Here is a 21421-nt window from a genome sequence, read left to right as displayed (position 1 = left end):
TAACATGTGTACACTCAATATATTTTTGAACTATGTCTTTCACAGACATTTCCTATTTGGCCCTTTTGCACAGCCGATGCTGATCTATCTTCCAAATATACTGGCATTTCTAGCTGTGTGTGGGTTACCCACCGACCCCCTGTACACTGGCTGCAAAGATGGGCGACACTGATATCTAGGCTGAGCAGGAAAATTCAGATATCTAGAACATCAGATTGAGTGACTGATTGGTAAATGTGTATAGCTTGGTCATTGTGATGGCCCGTTGGCCCTTTTTACCAATGCACTGTGTACCCAGCCTTAGGGATCTAGCAATGTGGATCTACTATAGGAATACGTTAATGGGTCAATATAATTTAAAACATGTTTATATATGCCGTATATAAGAACATGTTTACATTTTATGTTTTACAGTATGCAAATTGTCACATGAAATGCTTCTTTAATGATCATGTTTCTGCTTAACCTGTTTTCACGAGGGCAAACAGAGCAGTGTCACTGTTTACAGTGGTCACATGGAGAATTTTGTGGTTTGTTGTAGTATCCTGGATGTGTTTTCACCACATCAAACAGTGGAAATGAAGTACTCCACCTGTGCTATACATGGATTTTATATCATTCTCTTTTACATCAAGCAGGGCTGGCAACAGAAATCTTGGGGCCCGGGACACTGAATCTCTGGGGCCCTGCCTCCCTTGAGTAGCGGATTTTAATTACTGTACATTGCATATTTAATGTTGTTTTTTTTATTATTCCAAAGAAACAGATAATTAGTACTCACTATGCATTGTAATAAAAATTTGCTCTACTACTGCTGAGCACAATATGACCTGCGCTTTCATATTATATTTAAATTGCATAGTGAATATTTAATTATCTGGGGGGGTTATAAATAATAGATGCGTAGGCATAAATGAGACCGAGTTAATGACAGCATTCTTAAGGTGCCCATACACTAGTAAGATTTATCTTCAGATCTGGCTGGTTGGAACAAAAACATGGTTATGGATGAATGACAGTTTGTCAGTTTTCCAGCATTTCCAAGAAAATGGTCAACTGTCATTGCTCTCATCCATAACCATGTTTTTGTTCCAACCAGCCAGATCTGCAGATAAATCTGCGTGTGTATGGCCACCTTTACTCTTGTCACTTTTACCAATGCATCTCCCTGGTACCAGAGGCTCCAGGTTCCATTCCATGCTGCCTGTGTTCTCCTGTGGTCCTGCTCCGCCAAGGCGGATAGACTGTTGCCACAGCAGGGACAGAACAGGGTAGAACAAGGAAAAAAAGGTAGCAGCGCTAGGAAAATTAAAAAACAATGAATTGGATGATCTTTACATATGATAATATTTTACTTGAAAAATGTAACACAACATACAATTAAAACAGCACATCTAGGTGTGCATATATATAAAACACAATTGCAAGGCGTAGGGAACCCCAATACCACAATAAGGGGAATAGTGTGAAGAGTCCGGTCCTAGTATACCGCTCCAGTCAGAAATTGCGATGGATCAATTGGTAGGTGGAGAATGTCCAAATGTCCTTGTATCCTGGTGGTCGGCCCAAGTTGGCACAAATAACCGATACCACTGGAGATGGTTGGAGGACAATTATATGGTCACCTTTTATTTGAAGAAATGAGGCAATGATCCTGGAGTGGATAAACGTCTCGGTGGTGTAGTAGTTGGGAAGAGAGCTGAATCTTCCACTGGGCTGGTTCGGACTCCAATTCACAGATCAAGGTGGCAAATGGGGTTAGGAGCACTTTCTGACGCGTTTCGCCGGTCCTGCCAGCTTTATCAAAGGAATAGTGCTCATGATATCAAACTGGGTATATATACCTTCCATATTGTGGTCACATGACCAATCAATTAGACCTAGATCATCCAATTATAAGATCAATATATAATAACAGTGTATTGAAATAGGAGGCAGACCTTAAAAGCATACAATATTTAACTGGTTAAGAAAAAAGTAAAATCTTATTTATTTTGAACATAGATAAATAACACTGTGCATCAAAGTAATGGGATTGCTTCCGGTTTGCGAGGATTCGCCGCCAATCACTAATAGCAGCGGCATGGAGGGTTTCCCAGTTCACATAAGAGCGGGTCACGTGACCGCGATTCCTGTTTAAAAAACTACATTACCCATGTAGCCAGGGTCGCGCGTCACGTGACCGCGTCTCAGTGGACGGCATTAGAGAGACTGCCGTAGTGTACAGGTTTACAGCCGAGCACATAGCCAATCAGGTTAGCGGCTAAGGAAACTTCCTTATTTGCATGAGGGCAGGCCACGTGACCGCGACTCCTGTTGGGAGACTACATTACCCATGTAGCCAGGATCGTGCGTCACGTGACCTACACCTCAGGAGGCGGTGTTATACGGGCTGCTACAACGGACGTAGCCCTATTCGATGACGCAATAGTCACGTGATATAAAGCATACTCGTAGTCGGGAAAGTAAACAGGCTGTAGTAAAGGGCTAGAGATGCTAGATAAAGCCCCATTCGATGATACAGAGGTCACGTGACACAGTGGGCAGATCGCCCAGCACTGGGAACTACAAACCCCATGATTCCTATTATACCTATCACATAACTGATAACTAATAAACAAGGGGTAATAAGGAGTTTAAATATTGACTAAAATATAAGCAATTTACAACGGGGGGTTTATTATAAAAATAAAAAAAAAATATCACAATCTGTATCTCAATAAAAATGTGCATGGCATAGGCTTATGAGCTTCTTGTATATGATTCCCAAGCAAATGTCACATCAATATTACATGGAATATAATTTGGAATTATAAATAACAATAATGACAGATGATAAGTGAATGTGTATTGTGGTATAGTAACCCCTCCAATAACCATACAGCAGTTTGGGGCTTTCTTAAAAGCATTGAAAAACTACAGTGCCTATAGGCAGAATAGTTGGGCTGTCCTGTATATAGATATTGGAAAGATAGGTTCAATCATAAATATAATAACATAACTAAACTAATAGTCGTAACGACACATTAACCTAATAAAGTTGGCAAAAAAAAAAAAAAAGGAAGCAGAGTGGGGGTGGACGGATTGGTCTACGAACTTCTAGTTAATTTGGATGCATTGAGGTATCAGATGACCATATTTAATTCCACCATTTCATTAAGGCCGTCTGGATGGATGTAGCCCATCAAATGCATCCAAAAAACTTCTTGCTTACATAATTTTCTAAACCGGTCTCCACCCCTAGATGTGGTAGCAATATGTTCAACCCCCCATAGTTTCAAACTAGCTGGATCTCCATGAAGGGCTTCTGCAAAGTGGCGGGGTACACTGTGGGATAGTGAATGGTTAAGAATATTACGACGATGTTCTAAGAACCGTATTTTTAGTTTTCTAGTGGTTCTTCCCACATAATGGAGTCCACACCCACAAGTTAAGACATACACTACATAAGTAGTGTTACAGTTGATGAAACTGTTAATATTCCAGTTTTTATCTCCTATTGGTACGGACAGGGTTTTACTCTTTTCAATGTGTGAGCAAGTAATACATCTTGTGCCACAGCATTTAAAAAAAACTTTTGGTTTTGAGGGGAGCCAGGAGGAATCTTTAGTTGAGGAGGTTGAGCATGGTTTTTTTAAGTGACTGGGGGCCAACATGTTTTTAAGTGATTTGTTTTTCTTAAAAATAAAACGTGGTTTATCAGGGATATAGTTTATTAGGAGAGGATCCTGTCTAAGGATGTTATAATTTTTTTGGATAATGGCTTTGATTTCCGGACAGTATTTGGAGTATGTGGAGATGTATACAACTCGCACATCCTGTTTGCATCTTTTTTCAGTTGTACATTTTGGTTTTAGAAGAGACGGTTTATTCATAGCTGACACCTCCAAGAGAGCATTGTCAACCAGGGGAGGGGGATATCCTCTTTGTTTGAATGCAAGTGCCATTGAGGAGGCTTGTCGGTTGAAATCGGATGTTGAAGAGCAATTCCGCCGAAGGCGAATGAATTGACCCTTGGGGATGTTCCTTTTCCAAGGGGGGTAATGCTCGCTCTGGAAGTGTAGGTAAGCCTGCATACCTACTTCTTTTATGTAGTTTTGTGTGACAATCTTGTTATCAATTACTTCAAGGGCCACATCCAGGAAGGAAATTTGTGATGGGTGAATGGTATAAGAAAAATTTAAATTATAAGGGTTGTGATTCAGTGTGTCAACAAATTGTTGTGCCAAAGAAACTTCCCCATCCCAAATAATAAACAGGTCATCGATGTACCGTCCATAGAGTGCCAGGTTCGCGCCAAAGCCGTCCCTCCAAATGAGGAGTTCTTCTACCTCACCCATATAGAGATTGGCATAGCTTGGCGTGAACCTGGTTCCCATGGCGGTACCCATGACCTGGAGAAAAAAGGTGTCCTGAAACAAAAAATAATTGTGCTGAAGTATAAAGGTGATACAATCCAAGAGAAAGTTTTTGAGGTCCACTCTTAGGTCATCATCTTGGTTGAGTCTGTTCTCAATTACTTGACGTCCCAGAGAATGCGGGATATTAGAGTAAAGACTGGTAACGTCTAATGTCATGAATTGGTATGACTCCTTACACTCAAACTCCTGTATCATTTCGAGGAAGGAGGTGGTATCCTTAATATGTGACCTAAGAGTGGATACTCGTAGTTGGAGAAACGAATCAACAAAAAATGATAAATTGGAGGTGAGGGAACCAATACCGGAAATATACAGAATTGGTTTTTAAAGAAAGCAGGTCTCGGTGTGGTGCACTTTCAAGAAGATAATGTTTAAAAATTAACTTTTAATTTATTTAGTTTAAGATGCGAAAATATTTAAAACCATACACACAACATGTAACAATTGAAGACAATTTAAAAAGGATATAATTATCCTGACGTGGCAGAGAGGAATGTCTTATATTTTGTTTCCAGTTACTTAATAATATACTAGCTTAGATAGGGACCGTGCCACTCAGCTATAATTAGTATGTAAATTCAGTGGTTTACAATTTTTATTGGTTTATAATTGAAGTAGCTGAAGTGTTTTCAAGGAGCAGACACAGGTCGGCGTCCCGGCCGTTCTGATCCTGCACAGGTCGTCTGTATGGATAAGTGTGCCTTAGTGTTTACCGGGGTACTGATGATTTCACTTATAGTATAATCACACTATCACACACAAGAGATAAGATAAGTAGAGATAGCGCCGGCCGTAGCCTGTGTGAGCGCTTCTTATCAGATGGTGCACGGATGATCTGGTAGCGCTGCGGACACGGACAGAGATAGATACTCTCTTCCGTGCAGTCAGCGCTTAGTCGGGCAGTAGTCTGCCCTGTGGTACCGGCTTGTAACCGTCCACTCTGTGCGGACTCACTGATGTGAGTTCCTAGCAGCGTCTGCTATAAGCAGATAGACGCGCCTCAGGTCAGACCGTGCAACACCCTACAAATTATCTAAGCATTCAAAATTAGATACATTTCAATTAATAACAAGTAACATTCGCCTCTGCCCACGTGAAACGCCGACGTACGTTTCGCATAGAGCTTTTTCAAGGCCAACCGGATGGCCGTCAGGGGAGCCTTCATATACTACGTTTCTCATGAATATTCATGGGATGCGGGGGTGTGTGTCTCTAGACATTTCTGTCATTGGTCGGTCTTATATTCCTGCCACTGAATCATTGTAAGCTGGTACGTTATACTTATATTCCCATCTCCCAATGGTATGTCATCTTTATTTAATATATATATACTCAATATACATATCTAACTCAGATTTTATTATTTTAGAACGAGGAGAAGTAAATTGTGAAAATAACGTGCTTAGACTACAAATGAAAAAGGTGACAAACAAACTGTGATGACAAGCGGTGTCCTGCCTCATCCCTGATATTCTATATATTTATCCTCTAACTGAGAATCAATATTTTGTGACCGTTGTGATAAAATTGGATTGGTTATTGTGAAATATAATAATAAAAGATATGAGTAAAAATAAAAATAAAAAATATGAATTATATGTATTGAATGAAATATTTAAATATCGAGGTGAAAGATATATAATAAGATGAAATGAATAGAAAACATTTTAAGCTATAGTGTCTAATAATTTTTAAAGAGTTACACCAGTACGTGTGGTGCCAATATAATGCACCGATAATTAGTGTTGTGAAGATAATTCACAAAATAGGAAAAGAGGAAAAAGATAAAAATAGGTGAATCATCTTTTTCCTTGTGACAATCAAATCGTCACTGTGTTTATAAATTGGTGTGCTCAAGGAAGATCTGAGTTATAATTTTTGATTTACGTACGATCCTTTTATATACATTTTTAATATTCACATCTATTACAATTTTAATTTTAATTTCATTCCCTCTTGTGATTTTGTGTTACCATATATGAGGGGAAAAGGAAAAAGAGAAAAGGAAAGAAAGGGAGATTGGTAGGAATTATATTTGTATGGAATTTCTGTCCAGTATGTCAGTGGACTGCCCTTTGTGGCAATGTGGCATATTCATTTTACACTTGTCCGATCCGTGAGTTATTCAGTCTGGAGATTTTCTTCAAGGAAAATGCATTTAGGGTTCAGGTATTTTTATCTTTATTGGTTGGAACATTCCTATATTGTATTTGGATGATGTTTTAGTTCCAATAACAGGTCAAGATTTTTATAAGTGTACCCTATGACATCTCTTAATAGGGGGAGTGTCTGCCTGAGATAACAATTCCCTATTCATGTATCCCTTATTTCTAGATAGGTTTCAGAACTATCCTTTAAAGTCTAGGGGAATAGTGTATTGCCAACATCATATCTTAATGAGGGGATCTCCTGGAATGGAGAAAGGGGAATGACTGGTATGAAGAAGAAGGAGGAATAGCGTCTGCTGATGATGGGCTGGATCTAGAGAAAAACTGTATAATTATTTTCCTCATTCAGGCCATGGGGTACCATGGTTCCCATGAGAAAGATCAGTCGAGTTTCTTGTTTGAATAACTCTCTGTCCCAGTCACCTCTTCTTATGCCCATCTCAACTTTGAGCATGCCATATGCTTTCAGGCCCACTGAATTTCCTTGATGAAATCTGAGGAAATGTCTGGCCACTGGTGTGAGAGTTTTCATATTCTCTCGGTCCCTCTGGGCATTTTTGATGCTCGTAAGGTGCTCTGATAGTCTCTTTTTGAAGGGCCTCCGGGTCTTCCCTATATAATGCTTGCCACACGGACATTCCAAATTGTAGATAATTCCTGCCGTGTCGCAAGTGATGTAATGGCCAATTTTCCAGGTTTTATTAAACCTGTCCACATATGAGTCCTTGCGTATTGTTAAGGAACAAAATTTGCAGGTACCACATTTGAAAAAGCCCTTTTTGGTTACAGTGGGTCTCGTGCTTCTTTCAAAATGACTGTGGACCAGTGTGTCTCTCAAATTTTGGCTCCGCCTCCAGCTGATGTCTATCCTAGTACCCAAGATTTTGTTAAGGTCTGTATCAGTTTTTAGGATATCCAGATGTTTATTCAGAGTGTGCTGTATTTCTTTCCACTCTTGGCAGAATGTTCCTATGAACCTCACTTTCTCCTGTCCTGTTTCATTCTTAATTTTAGGGATCAGGAGTGTTTCCCTATCAGTTTTTTTCACTGCTTTTCTGGCCTTGCGTATGGACCGGTTGCTGTAACCTCTGTTTTTCAGTCTCATACTTAGCTCATCTGCCCTTTGCTCATATGTTTCTTCTCTAGAGCAATTTCTTTTAATGCGAAGGAATTCCCCTTTGGGGAGCCCTTTCTTGACAGGTGGAAAGTGGGAGCTATTCATGTGTAGCAGAGAATTTGTTGCCGTATCCTTCCGAAATAGGTCTGTAGTTATGACCCCATTTTCCTCAATCTTAATCCGTAAGTCAAGGTATTCCACCTCAGTTTGACTCATGTTATATGTTAGTCGGAGATTAAGATTGTTTTTATTGAGGATATTGATGAAATGTATATATAGATCTTTATCACCTTCCCAAATGAGGAACAGGTCATCTATATAGCGGAGCCAAAGAAGGATATGGCTAGTATAGATCTCATTGGCCTCGGTAAAAACGTGCTCACGTTCCCACCACCCCAGGTACAGGTTTGCATACGTGGGGGCACATGTGCTCCCCATCGCAGTCCCCCGTACCTGGAGGTGGAACTTGTCCTCACAGACGAAATAATTCCGAGTTAAAACGAAACGTAGGAGTTGTAAGATAAAAGCATGTATGGGGGTCTCACGATCCATACTGAGGAAGTATCTGGTGGCTTCGATACCGTACTCGTGTATGATACTTGTGTAGAGACTCTCCACATCACAAGTGATAAGCCAAGTCTCTTTATTAAGGATGATGTCTTGAATTTTGTTGAGAACGTCCATCGTATCGCGTACATACGATGGCAGAGTTGTTACATATTTTCTCAGATGTACATCAATGAATTGGCTAGCTTTCTCACTTAAACTCCCTATTCCCGACACAATGGGTCTACCCGGTGGGTTCTCCTCATTTTTGTGAATCTTGGGAAGTAAATATAAAGTCGGAATTTTCACATGTTTTACCTCTAAAAATTCAAATTGTGTTTTTGTGATAACACCATTTTTGTATGCTTCATTTAACATTTGTTGGTATATTCTGAGGTAATCGTCTGTGGGGTTAAAGTACAGGGTTTTGTAGCACGCTTTATCTCCCAGTTGTAATCTGAGTTCTTTGACATATTTCTCACGGGCCCATAAGACTATATTGCCCCCTTTATCCGAGGGCTTGATTATGGTATCCTCCCATTTTCGGATTTCATTCAGGGCATAGCGTTCTTGTGGGTTTAAATTGTCATTGGAAATTCTCAGAGATTTATTAGTTTGAATTTTGTTCAAATCTCTACTAACCATTTCCAGGTAAGTTTTGACCTGAGGGCAGATGGATATATCTGGTAGAAAAGTGGATTTCTTTTTTAGGACTTGTGGTTTAGGGTCTATGGCCTCGCTCTCCTCTGAAAGTTCTTCAAGGATGCGTAATATTTCTGTGTCTTGTTCATCCAGAGACATTGTTTGATCAGACCGAGGAGGATTCTCACTTTGTTTTGCATAGAATTTTTTCAGTAGCAATTTCCTGGTAAAAAGGTTAAGATCCTTCTCGTACTCAAATCTGTCAAAGGACTTTGCTGGGGAGAAAGAGAGGCCTTTATTTAGGACGGACATTTGAAATTCTGTGAGGGTGTGATCTGTTAAATTGATTATTTTCAGATTATCAGGAGGAATTATCTCCTGTACCTCCTTGTATCTTTCCTGTCCTCTCTCCAGTCCCTTGGACCTCTTTTTCCCTTTCTTTCCCCTCCTTGTCCTAAATCTTTTACCAGGGTTTCTCTTATGTCCCTGGGACTGACCCCTAAAAAATCACGCCTTGTTCTATTAGGATTCTCCAGTAAGGATTCACTCTCTGATGAATCTATTTCAGAGGTGGTATAGCCAGTGGCATTGTTGGGTGTTCTCTTCCTATTGCTCAGATTCCATCTGTATACTTTCTTTAACTGAAAATCATTTTGGTCTCTGGCAAGTTTATTTTTCTTCCGGCTTATAACCTCTTTTTCTATCTCATCTAAATCTAGTTTGATTTTACTGTAAGTTCTCTGGAATTTCTCTAAGCCTTCAAAGTTTTTTAGTTTTTCACCCAGGGCTGAGATTTCCTGTGCTAGATTATTGAGAGTAATCTCATCATGTTGGATGAGGATGTTAATGAGGTTTAGGGAGCATGTAGTTAGTGTTTTCTCCCATTCATTCCGGAGTGATTCGGTGGCCAGTTCGAAAGAAGGGAACACTCGGGGTCTTAGCCCCCTAGGAGTGATATGTTGCTTGGCATATGTCTCAAATGTCGCCTTGTTCCAAAATGTTCTAGTCTGTTTCACTAGTACAGATTTGAGCATAAAAAGATCGTTCATCCAATCTTCTGAGGTGGTATTTATTTGTGTAATATCCCGTTCCAGAATATTCTCCAAATTGCGTTGTAAACTCGTTTGTCTATTGTGCAATTCCTGACTTAAACTGAAACCAGGGGCTGGGCCCGCACCCGAGTTGACATTTGACATTTCAGATGGTCACCTGCCGGTTCACCCGGTTTGGTCAGATAAAGTTAGAATTTTTATAGTTTTGAATTTTCACTTCACTAATGTGCCGTGCTTACTGACTGAATGTGAATCAAATCACTTTTGTAATACTTGAACAAAGATGGAGGGAATGGGGAGGTGGAAATGTCAGTCGCACTGGTGAATGTGAGAAAAAGAAAGGATCCTTTTCCTTATTTCATACATGAAGCCTCATTTGTCATTTTAAGTAATTACACAATTTTGGACTGAGGCGTGCTACCACTGGACAGGGAAAATATACAGAATTGGTTTTTAAAGAAAGCAGGTCTCGGTGTGGTGCACTTTCAAGAAGATAATGTTTAAAAATTAACTTTTAATTTATTTAGTTTAAGATGCGAAAATATTTAAAACCATACACACAACATGTAACAATTGAAGACAATTTAAAAAGGATATAATTATCCTGACGTGGCAGAGAGGAATGTCTTATATTTTGTTTCCAGTTACTTAATAATATACTAGCTTAGATAGGGACCGTGCCACTCAGCTATAATTAGTATGTAAATTCAGTGGTTTACAATTTTTATTGGTTTATAATTGAAGTAGCTGAAGTGTTTTCAAGGAGCAGACACAGGTCGGCGTCCCGGCCGTTCTGATCCTGCACAGGTCGTCTGTATGGATAAGTGTGCCTTAGTGTTTACCGGGGTACTGATGATTTCACTTATAGTATAATCACACTATCACACACAAGAGATAAGATAAGTAGAGATAGCGCCGGCCGTAGCCTGTGTGAGCGCTTCTTATCAGATGGTGCACGGATGATCTGGTAGCGCTGCGGACACGGACAGAGATAGATACTCTCTTCCGTGCAGTCAGCGCTTAGTCGGGCAGTAGTCTGCCCTGTGGTACCGGCTTGTAACCGTCCACTCTGTGCGGACTCACTGATGTGAGTTCCTAGCAGCGTCTGCTATAAGCAGATAGACGCGCCTCAGGTCAGACCGTGCAACACCCTACAAATTATCTAAGCATTCAAAATTAGATACATTTCAATTAATAACAAGTAACATTCGCCTCTGCCCACGTGAAACGCCGACGTACGTTTCGCATAGAGCTTTTTCAAGGCCAACCGGATGGCCGTCAGGGGAGCCTTCATATACTACGTTTCTCATGAATATTCATGGGATGCGGGGGTGTGTGTCTCTAGACATTTCTGTCATTGGTCGGTCTTATATTCCTGCCACTGAATCATTGTAAGCTGGTACGTTATACTTATATTCCCATCTCCCAATGGTATGTCATCTTTATTTAATATATATATACTCAATATACATATCTAACTCAGATTTTATTATTTTAGAACGAGGAGAAGTAAATTGTGAAAATAACGTGCTTAGACTACAAATGAAAAAGGTGACAAACAAACTGTGATGACAAGCGGTGTCCTGCCTCATCCCTGATATTCTATATATTTATCCTCTAACTGAGAATCAATATTTTGTGACCGTTGTGATAAAATTGGATTGGTTATTGTGAAATATAATAATAAAAGATATGAGTAAAAATAAAAATAAAAAATATGAATTATATGTATTGAATGAAATATTTAAATATCGAGGTGAAAGATATATAATAAGATGAAATGAATAGAAAACATTTTAAGCTATAGTGTCTAATAATTTTTAAAGAGTTACACCAGTACGTGTGGTGCCAATATAATGCACCGATAATTAGTGTTGTGAAGATAATTCACAAAATAGGAAAAGAGGAAAAAGATAAAAATAGGTGAATCATCTTTTTCCTTGTGACAATCAAATCGTCACTGTGTTTATAAATTGGTGTGCTCAAGGAAGATCTGAGTTATAATTTTTGATTTACGTACGATCCTTTTATATACATTTTTAATATTCACATCTATTACAATTTTAATTTTAATTTCATTCCCTCTTGTGATTTTGTGTTACCATATATGAGGGGAAAAGGAAAAAGAGAAAAGGAAAGAAAGGGAGATTGGTAGGAATTATATTTGTATGGAATTTCTGTCCAGTATGTCAGTGGACTGCCCTTTGTGGCAATGTGGCATATTCATTTTACACTTGTCCGATCCGTGAGTTATTCAGTCTGGAGATTTTCTTCAAGGAAAATGCATTTAGGGTTCAGGTATTTTTATCTTTATTGGTTGGAACATTCCTATATTGTATTTGGATGATGTTTTAGTTCCAATAACAGGTCAAGATTTTTATAAGTGTACCCTATGACATCTCTTAATAGGGGGAGTGTCTGCCTGAGATAACAATTCCCTATTCATGTATCCCTTATTTCTAGATAGGTTTCAGAACTATCCTTTAAAGTCTAGGGGAATAGTGTATTGCCAACATCATATCTTAATGAGGGGATCTCCTGGAATGGAGAAAGGGGAATGACTGGTATGAAGAAGAAGGAGGAATAGCGTCTGCTGATGATGGGCTGGATCTAGAGAAAAACTGTATAATTATTTTCCTCATTCAGGCCATGGGGTACCATGGTTCCCATGAGAAAGATCAGTCGAGTTTCTTGTTTGAATAACTCTCTGTCCCAGTCACCTCTTCTTATGCCCATCTCAACTTTGAGCATGCCATATGCTTTCAGGCCCACTGAATTTCCTTGATGAAATCTGAGGAAATGTCTGGCCACTGGTGTGAGAGTTTTCATATTCTCTCGGTCCCTCTGGGCATTTTTGATGCTCGTAAGGTGCTCTGATAGTCTCTTTTTGAAGGGCCTCCGGGTCTTCCCTATATAATGCTTGCCACACGGACATTCCAAATTGTAGATAATTCCTGCCGTGTCGCAAGTGATGTAATGGCCAATTTTCCAGGTTTTATTAAACCTGTCCACATATGAGTCCTTGCGTATTGTTAAGGAACAAAATTTGCAGGTACCACATTTGAAAAAGCCCTTTTTGGTTACAGTGGGTCTCGTGCTTCTTTCAAAATGACTGTGGACCAGTGTGTCTCTCAAATTTTGGCTCCGCCTCCAGCTGATGTCTATCCTAGTACCCAAGATTTTGTTAAGGTCTGTATCAGTTTTTAGGATATCCAGATGTTTATTCAGAGTGTGCTGTATTTCTTTCCACTCTTGGCAGAATGTTCCTATGAACCTCACTTTCTCCTGTCCTGTTTCATTCTTAATTTTAGGGATCAGGAGTGTTTCCCTATCAGTTTTTTTCACTGCTTTTCTGGCCTTGCGTATGGACCGGTTGCTGTAACCTCTGTTTTTCAGTCTCATACTTAGCTCATCTGCCCTTTGCTCATATGTTTCTTCTCTAGAGCAATTTCTTTTAATGCGAAGGAATTCCCCTTTGGGGAGCCCTTTCTTGACAGGTGGAAAGTGGGAGCTATTCATGTGTAGCAGAGAATTTGTTGCCGTATCCTTCCGAAATAGGTCTGTAGTTATGACCCCATTTTCCTCAATCTTAATCCGTAAGTCAAGGTATTCCACCTCAGTTTGACTCATGTTATATGTTAGTCGGAGATTAAGATTGTTTTTATTGAGGATATTGATGAAATGTATATATAGATCTTTATCACCTTCCCAAATGAGGAACAGGTCATCTATATAGCGGAGCCAAAGAAGGATATGGCTAGTATAGATCTCATTGGCCTCGGTAAAAACGTGCTCACGTTCCCACCACCCCAGGTACAGGTTTGCATACGTGGGGGCACATGTGCTCCCCATCGCAGTCCCCCGTACCTGGAGGTGGAACTTGTCCTCACAGACGAAATAATTCCGAGTTAAAACGAAACGTAGGAGTTGTAAGATAAAAGCATGTATGGGGGTCTCACGATCCATACTGAGGAAGTATCTGGTGGCTTCGATACCGTACTCGTGTATGATACTTGTGTAGAGACTCTCCACATCACAAGTGATAAGCCAAGTCTCTTTATTAAGGATGATGTCTTGAATTTTGTTGAGAACGTCCATCGTATCGCGTACATACGATGGCAGAGTTGTTACATATTTTCTCAGATGTACATCAATGAATTGGCTAGCTTTCTCACTTAAACTCCCTATTCCCGACACAATGGGTCTACCCGGTGGGTTCTCCTCATTTTTGTGAATCTTGGGAAGTAAATATAAAGTCGGAATTTTCACATGTTTTACCTCTAAAAATTCAAATTGTGTTTTTGTGATAACACCATTTTTGTATGCTTCATTTAACATTTGTTGGTATATTCTGAGGTAATCGTCTGTGGGGTTAAAGTACAGGGTTTTGTAGCACGCTTTATCTCCCAGTTGTAATCTGAGTTCTTTGACATATTTCTCACGGGCCCATAAGACTATATTGCCCCCTTTATCCGAGGGCTTGATTATGGTATCCTCCCATTTTCGGATTTCATTCAGGGCATAGCGTTCTTGTGGGTTTAAATTGTCATTGGAAATTCTCAGAGATTTATTAGTTTGAATTTTGTTCAAATCTCTACTAACCATTTCCAGGTAAGTTTTGACCTGAGGGCAGATGGATATATCTGGTAGAAAAGTGGATTTCTTTTTTAGGACTTGTGGTTTAGGGTCTATGGCCTCGCTCTCCTCTGAAAGTTCTTCAAGGATGCGTAATATTTCTGTGTCTTGTTCATCCAGAGACATTGTTTGATCAGACCGAGGAGGATTCTCACTTTGTTTTGCATAGAATTTTTTCAGTAGCAATTTCCTGGTAAAAAGGTTAAGATCCTTCTCGTACTCAAATCTGTCAAAGGACTTTGCTGGGGAGAAAGAGAGGCCTTTATTTAGGACGGACATTTGAAATTCTGTGAGGGTGTGATCTGTTAAATTGATTATTTTCAGATTATCAGGAGGAATTATCTCCTGTACCTCCTTGTATCTTTCCTGTCCTCTCTCCAGTCCCTTGGACCTCTTTTTCCCTTTCTTTCCCCTCCTTGTCCTAAATCTTTTACCAGGGTTTCTCTTATGTCCCTGGGACTGACCCCTAAAAAATCACGCCTTGTTCTATTAGGATTCTCCAGTAAGGATTCACTCTCTGATGAATCTATTTCAGAGGTGGTATAGCCAGTGGCATTGTTGGGTGTTCTCTTCCTATTGCTCAGATTCCATCTGTATACTTTCTTTAACTGAAAATCATTTTGGTCTCTGGCAAGTTTATTTTTCTTCCGGCTTATAACCTCTTTTTCTATCTCATCTAAATCTAGTTTGATTTTACTGTAAGTTCTCTGGAATTTCTCTAAGCCTTCAAAGTTTTTTAGTTTTTCACCCAGGGCTGAGATTTCCTGTGCTAGATTATTGAGAGTAATCTCATCATGTTGGATGAGGATGTTAATGAGGTTTAGGGAGCATGTAGTTAGTGTTTTCTCCCATTCATTCCGGAGTGATTCGGTGGCCAGTTCGAAAGAAGGGAACACTCGGGGTCTTAGCCCCCTAGGAGTGATATGTTGCTTGGCATATGTCTCAAATGTCGCCTTGTTCCAAAATGTTCTAGTCTGTTTCACTAGTACAGATTTGAGCATAAAAAGATCGTTCATCCAATCTTCTGAGGTGGTATTTATTTGTGTAATATCCCGTTCCAGAATATTCTCCAAATTGCGTTGTAAACTCGTTTGTCTATTGTGCAATTCCTGACTTAAACTGAAACCAGGGGCTGGGCCCGCACCCGAGTTGACATTTGACATTTCAGATGGTCACCTGCCGGTTCACCCGGTTTGGTCAGATAAAGTTAGAATTTTTATAGTTTTGAATTTTCACTTCACTAATGTGCCGTGCTTACTGACTGAATGTGAATCAAATCACTTTTGTAATACTTGAACAAAGATGGAGGGAATGGGGAGGTGGAAATGTCAGTCGCACTGGTGAATGTGAGAAAAAGAAAGGATCCTTTTCCTTATTTCATACATGAAGCCTCATTTGTCATTTTAAGTAATTACACAATTTTGGACTGAGGCGTGCTACCACTGGACAGGGAAAATATACAGAATTGGTTTTTAAAGAAAGCAGGTCTCGGTGTGGTGCACTTTCAAGAAGATAATGTTTAAAAATTAACTTTTAATTTATTTAGTTTAAGATGCGAAAATATTTAAAACCATACACACAACATGTAACAATTGAAGACAATTTAAAAAGGATATAATTATCCTGACGTGGCAGAGAGGAATGTCTTATATTTTGTTTCCAGTTACTTAATAATATACTAGCTTAGATAGGGACCGTGCCACTCAGCTATAATTAGTATGTAAATTCAGTGGTTTACAATTTTTATTGGTTTATAATTGAAGTAGCTGAAGTGTTTTCAAGGAGCAGACACAGGTCGGCGTCCCGGCCGTTCTGATCCTGCACAGGTCGTCTGTATGGATAAGTGTGCCTTAGTGTTTACCGGGGTACTGATGATTTCACTTATAGTATAATCACACTATCACACACAAGAGATAAGATAAGTAGAGATAGCGCCGGCCGTAGCCTGTGTGAGCGCTTCTTATCAGATGGTGCACGGATGATCTGGTAGCGCTGCGGACACGGACAGAGATAGATACTCTCTTCCGTGCAGTCAGCGCTTAGTCGGGCAGTAGTCTGCCCTGTGGTACCGGCTTGTAACCGTCCACTCTGTGCGGACTCACTGATGTGAGTTCCTAGCAGCGTCTGCTATAAGCAGATAGACGCGCCTCAGGTCAGACCGTGCAACACCCTACAAATTATCTAAGCATTCAAAATTAGATACATTTCAATTAATAACAAGTAACATTCGCCTCTGCCCACGTGAAACGCCGACGTACGTTTCGCATAGAGCTTTTTCAAGGCCAACCGGATGGCCGTCAGGGGAGCCTTCATATACTACGTTTCTCATGAATATTCATGGGATGCGGGGGTGTGTGTCTCTAGACATTTCTGTCATTGGTCGGTCTTATATTCCTGCCACTGAATCATTGTAAGCTGGTACGTTATACTTATATTCCCATCTCCCAATGGTATGTCATCTTTATTTAATATATATATACTCAATATACATATCTAACTCAGATTTTATTATTTTAGAACGAGGAGAAGTAAATTGTGAAAATAACGTGCTTAGACTACAAATGAAAAAGGTGACAAACAAACTGTGATGACAAGCGGTGTCCTGCCTCATCCCTGATATTCTATATATTTATCCTCTAACTGAGAATCAATATTTTGTGACCGTTGTGATAAAATTGGATTGGTTATTGTGAAATATAATAATAAAAGATATGAGTAAAAATAAAAATAAAAAATATGAATTATATGTATTGAATGAAATATTTAAATATCGAGGTGAAAGATATATAATAAGATGAAATGAATAGAAAACATTTTAAGCTATAGTGTCTAATAATTTTTAAAGAGTTACACCAGTACGTGTGGTGCCAATATAATGCACCGATAATTAGTGTTGTGAAGATAATTCACAAAATAGGAAAAGAGGAAAAAGATAAAAATAGGTGAATCATCTTTTTCCTTGTGACATCTTTTTCCTTGTTCCTTCCTTTCCGACTAAGCGCTGACTGCACGGAAGAGAGTATCTATCTCTGTCCGTGTCCGCAGCGCTACCAGATCATCCGTGCACCATCTGATAAGAAGCGCTCACACAGGCTACGGCCGGCGCTATCTCTACTTATCTTATCTCTTGTGTGTGATAGTGTGATTATACTATAAGTGAAATCATCAGTACCCCGGTAAACACTAAGGCACACTTATCCATACAGACGACCTGTGCAGGATCAGAACGGCCGGGACGCCGACCTGTGTCTGCTCCTTGAAAACACTTCAGCTACTTCAATTATAAACCAATAAAAATTGTAAACCACTGAATTTACATACTAATTATAGCTGAGTGGCACGGTCCCTATCTAAGCTAGTATATTATTAAGTAACTGGAAACAAAATATAAGACATTCCTCTCTGCCACGTCAGGATAATTATATCCTTTTTAAATTGTCTTCAATTGTTACATGTTGTGTGTATGGTTTTAAATATTTTCGCATCTTAAACTAAATAAATTAAAAGTTAATTTTTAAACATTATCTTCTTGAAAGTGCACCACACCGAGACCTGCTTTCTTTAAAAACCAATTCTGTATATTTTCCCTGTCCAGTGGTAGCACGCCTCAGTCCAAAATTGTGTAATTACTTAAAATGACAAATGAGGCTTCATGTATGAAATAAGGAAAAGGATCCTTTCTTTTTCTCACATTCACCAGTGCGACTGACATTTCCACCTCCCCATTCCCTCCATCTTTGTTCAAGTATTACAAAAGTGATTTGATTCACATTCAGTCAGTAAGCACGGCACATTAGTGAAGTGAAAATTCAAAACTATAAAAATTCTAACTTTATCTGACCAAACCGGGTGAACCGGCAGGTGACCATCTGAAATGTCAAATGTCAACTCGGGTGCGGGCCCAGCCCCTGGTTTCAGTTTAAGTCAGGAATTGCACAATAGACAAACGAGTTTACAACGCAATTTGGAGAATATTCTGGAACGGGATATTACACAAATAAATACCACCTCAGAAGATTGGATGAACGATCTTTTTATGCTCAAATCTGTACTAGTGAAACAGACTAGAACATTTTGGAACAAGGCGACATTTGAGACATATGCCAAGCAACATATCACTCCTAGGGGGCTAAGACCCCGAGTGTTCCCTTCTTTCGAACTGGCCACCGAATCACTCCGGAATGAATGGGAGAAAACACTAACTACATGCTCCCTAAACCTCATTAACATCCTCATCCAACATGATGAGATTACTCTCAATAATCTAGCACAGGAAATCTCAGCCCTGGGTGAAAAACTAAAAAACTTTGAAGGCTTAGAGAAATTCCAGAGAACTTACAGTAAAATCAAACTAGATTTAGATGAGATAGAAAAAGAGGTTATAAGCCGGAAGAAAAATAAACTTGCCAGAGACCAAAATGATTTTCAGTTAAAGAAAGTATACAGATGGAATCTGAGCAATAGGAAGAGAACACCCAACAATGCCACTGGCTATACCACCTCTGAAATAGATTCATCAGAGAGTGAATCCTTACTGGAGAATCCTAATAGAACAAGGCGTGATTTTTTAGGGGTCAGTCCCAGGGACATAAGAGAAACCCTGGTAAAAGATTTAGGACAAGGAGGGGAAAGAAAGGGAAAAAGAGGTCCAAGGGACTGGAGAGAGGACAGGAAAGATACAAGGAGGTACAGGAGATAATTCCTCCTGATAATCTGAAAATAATCAATTTAACAGATCACACCCTCACAGAATTTCAAATGTCCGTCCTAAATAAAGGCCTCTCTTTCTCCCCAGCAAAGTCCTTTGACAGATTTGAGTACGAGAAGGATCTTAACCTTTTTACCAGGAAATTGCTACTGAAAAAATTCTATGCAAAACAAAGTGAGAATCCTCCTCGGTCTGATCAAACAATGTCTCTGGATGAACAAGACACAGAAATATTACGCATCCTTGAAGAACTTTCAGAGGAGAGCGAGGCCATAGACCCTAAACCACAAGTCCTAAAAAAGAAATCCACTTTTCTACCAGATATATCCATCTGCCCTCAGGTCAAAACTTACCTGGAAATGGTTAGTAGAGATTTGAACAAAATTCAAACTAATAAATCTCTGAGAATTTCCAATGACAATTTAAACCCACAAGAACGCTATGCCCTGAATGAAATCCGAAAATGGGAGGATACCATAATCAAGCCCTCGGATAAAGGGGGCAATATAGTCTTATGGGCCCGTGAGAAATATGTCAAAGAACTCAGATTACAACTGGGAGATAAAGCGTGCTACAAAACCCTGTACTTTAACCCCACAGACGATTACCTCAGAATATACCAACAAATGTTAAATGAAGCATACAAAAATGGTGTTATCACAAAAACACAATTTGAATTTTTAGAGGTAAAACATGTGAAAATTCCGACTTTATATTTACTTCCCAAGATTCACAAAATGAGGAGAACCCACCGGGTAGACCCATTGTGTCGGGAATAGGGAGTTTAAGTGAGAAAGCTAGCCAATTCATTGATGTACATCTGAGAAAATATGTAACAACTCTGCCATCGTATGTACGCGATACGATGGACGTTCTCAACAAAATTCAAGACATCATCCTTAATAAAGAGACTTGGCTTATCACTTGTGATGTGGAGAGTCTCTACACAAGTATCATACACGAGTACGGTATCGAAGCCACCAGATACTTCCTCAGTATGGATCGTGAGACCCCCATACATGCTTTTATCTTACAACTCCTACGTTTCGTTTTAACTCGGAATTATTTCGTCTGTGAGGACAAGTTCCACCTCCCAGGTACGGGGGACTGCGATGGGGAGCACATGTGCCCCCACGTATGCAAACCTGTACCTGGGGTGGTGGGAACGTGAGCACGTTTTTACCGAGGCCAATGAGATCTATACTAGCCATATCCTTCTTTGGCTCCGCTATATAGATGACCTGTTCCTCATTTGGGAAGGTGATAAAGATCTATATATACATTTCATCAATATCCTCAATAAAACAATCTTAATCTCCGACTAACATATAACATGAGTCAAACTGAGGTGGAATACCTTGACTTACGGATTAAGATTGAGGAAAATGGGGTCATAACTACAGGACCTATTTCGGAAGGATACGGCAACAAATTCTCTGCTACACATGAATAGCTCCCACTTTCCACCTGTCAAGAAAGGGCTCCCCAAAGGGAATTCCTTCGCATTAAAAGAAATTGCTCTAGAGAAGAAACATATGAGCAAAGGGCAGATGAGCTAAGTATGAGACTGAAAAACAGAGGTTACAGCAACCGGTCCATACGCAAGGCCAGAAAAGCAGTGAAAAAAACTGATAGGGAAACACTCCTGATCCCTAAAATTAAGAATGAAACAGGACAGGAGAAAGTGAGGTTCATAGGAACATTCTGCCAAGAGTGGAAAGAAATACAGCACACTCTGAATAAACATCTGGATATCCTAAAAACTGATACAGACCTTAACAAAATCTTGGGTACTAGGATAGACATCAGCTGGAGGCGGAGCCAAAATTTGAGAGACACACTGGTCCACAGTCATTTTGAAAGAAGCACGAGACCCACTGTAACCAAAAAGGGCTTTTTCAAATGTGGTACCTGCAAATTTTGTTCCTTAACAATACGCAAGGACTCATATGTGGACAGGTTTAATAAAACCTGGAAAATTGGCCATTACATCACTTGCGACACGGCAGGAATTATCTACAATTTGGAATGTCCGTGTGGCAAGCATTATATAGGGAAGACCCGGAGGCCCTTCAAAAAGAGACTATCAGAGCACCTTACGAGCATCAAAAATGCCCAGAGGGACCGAGAGA

The 21421-nt window shown here is 39.7% G+C and overlaps 1 protein-coding gene across 1 annotated transcript in view; it reads left to right on the top strand.

Moving 5' to 3' along the window:
• RETREG1 (reticulophagy regulator 1) overlaps window positions 1–21421 on the top strand; it is a 177738-nt gene that overhangs the window by 10859 nt on the left and 145458 nt on the right. The window lies entirely within an intron of this gene.

The sequence above is a fragment of the Crinia signifera genome, chromosome 5 (assembly GCF_055691185.1).
Source record: "Crinia signifera chromosome 5, ASM5569118v1, whole genome shotgun sequence".
NCBI classification, from domain to species: Eukaryota; Metazoa; Chordata; class Amphibia; order Anura; family Myobatrachidae; genus Crinia; species Crinia signifera.
The sequence above is the reverse complement of the archived record's forward strand: the minus strand, read 5'-3'. Positions and strand labels throughout refer to the sequence as shown.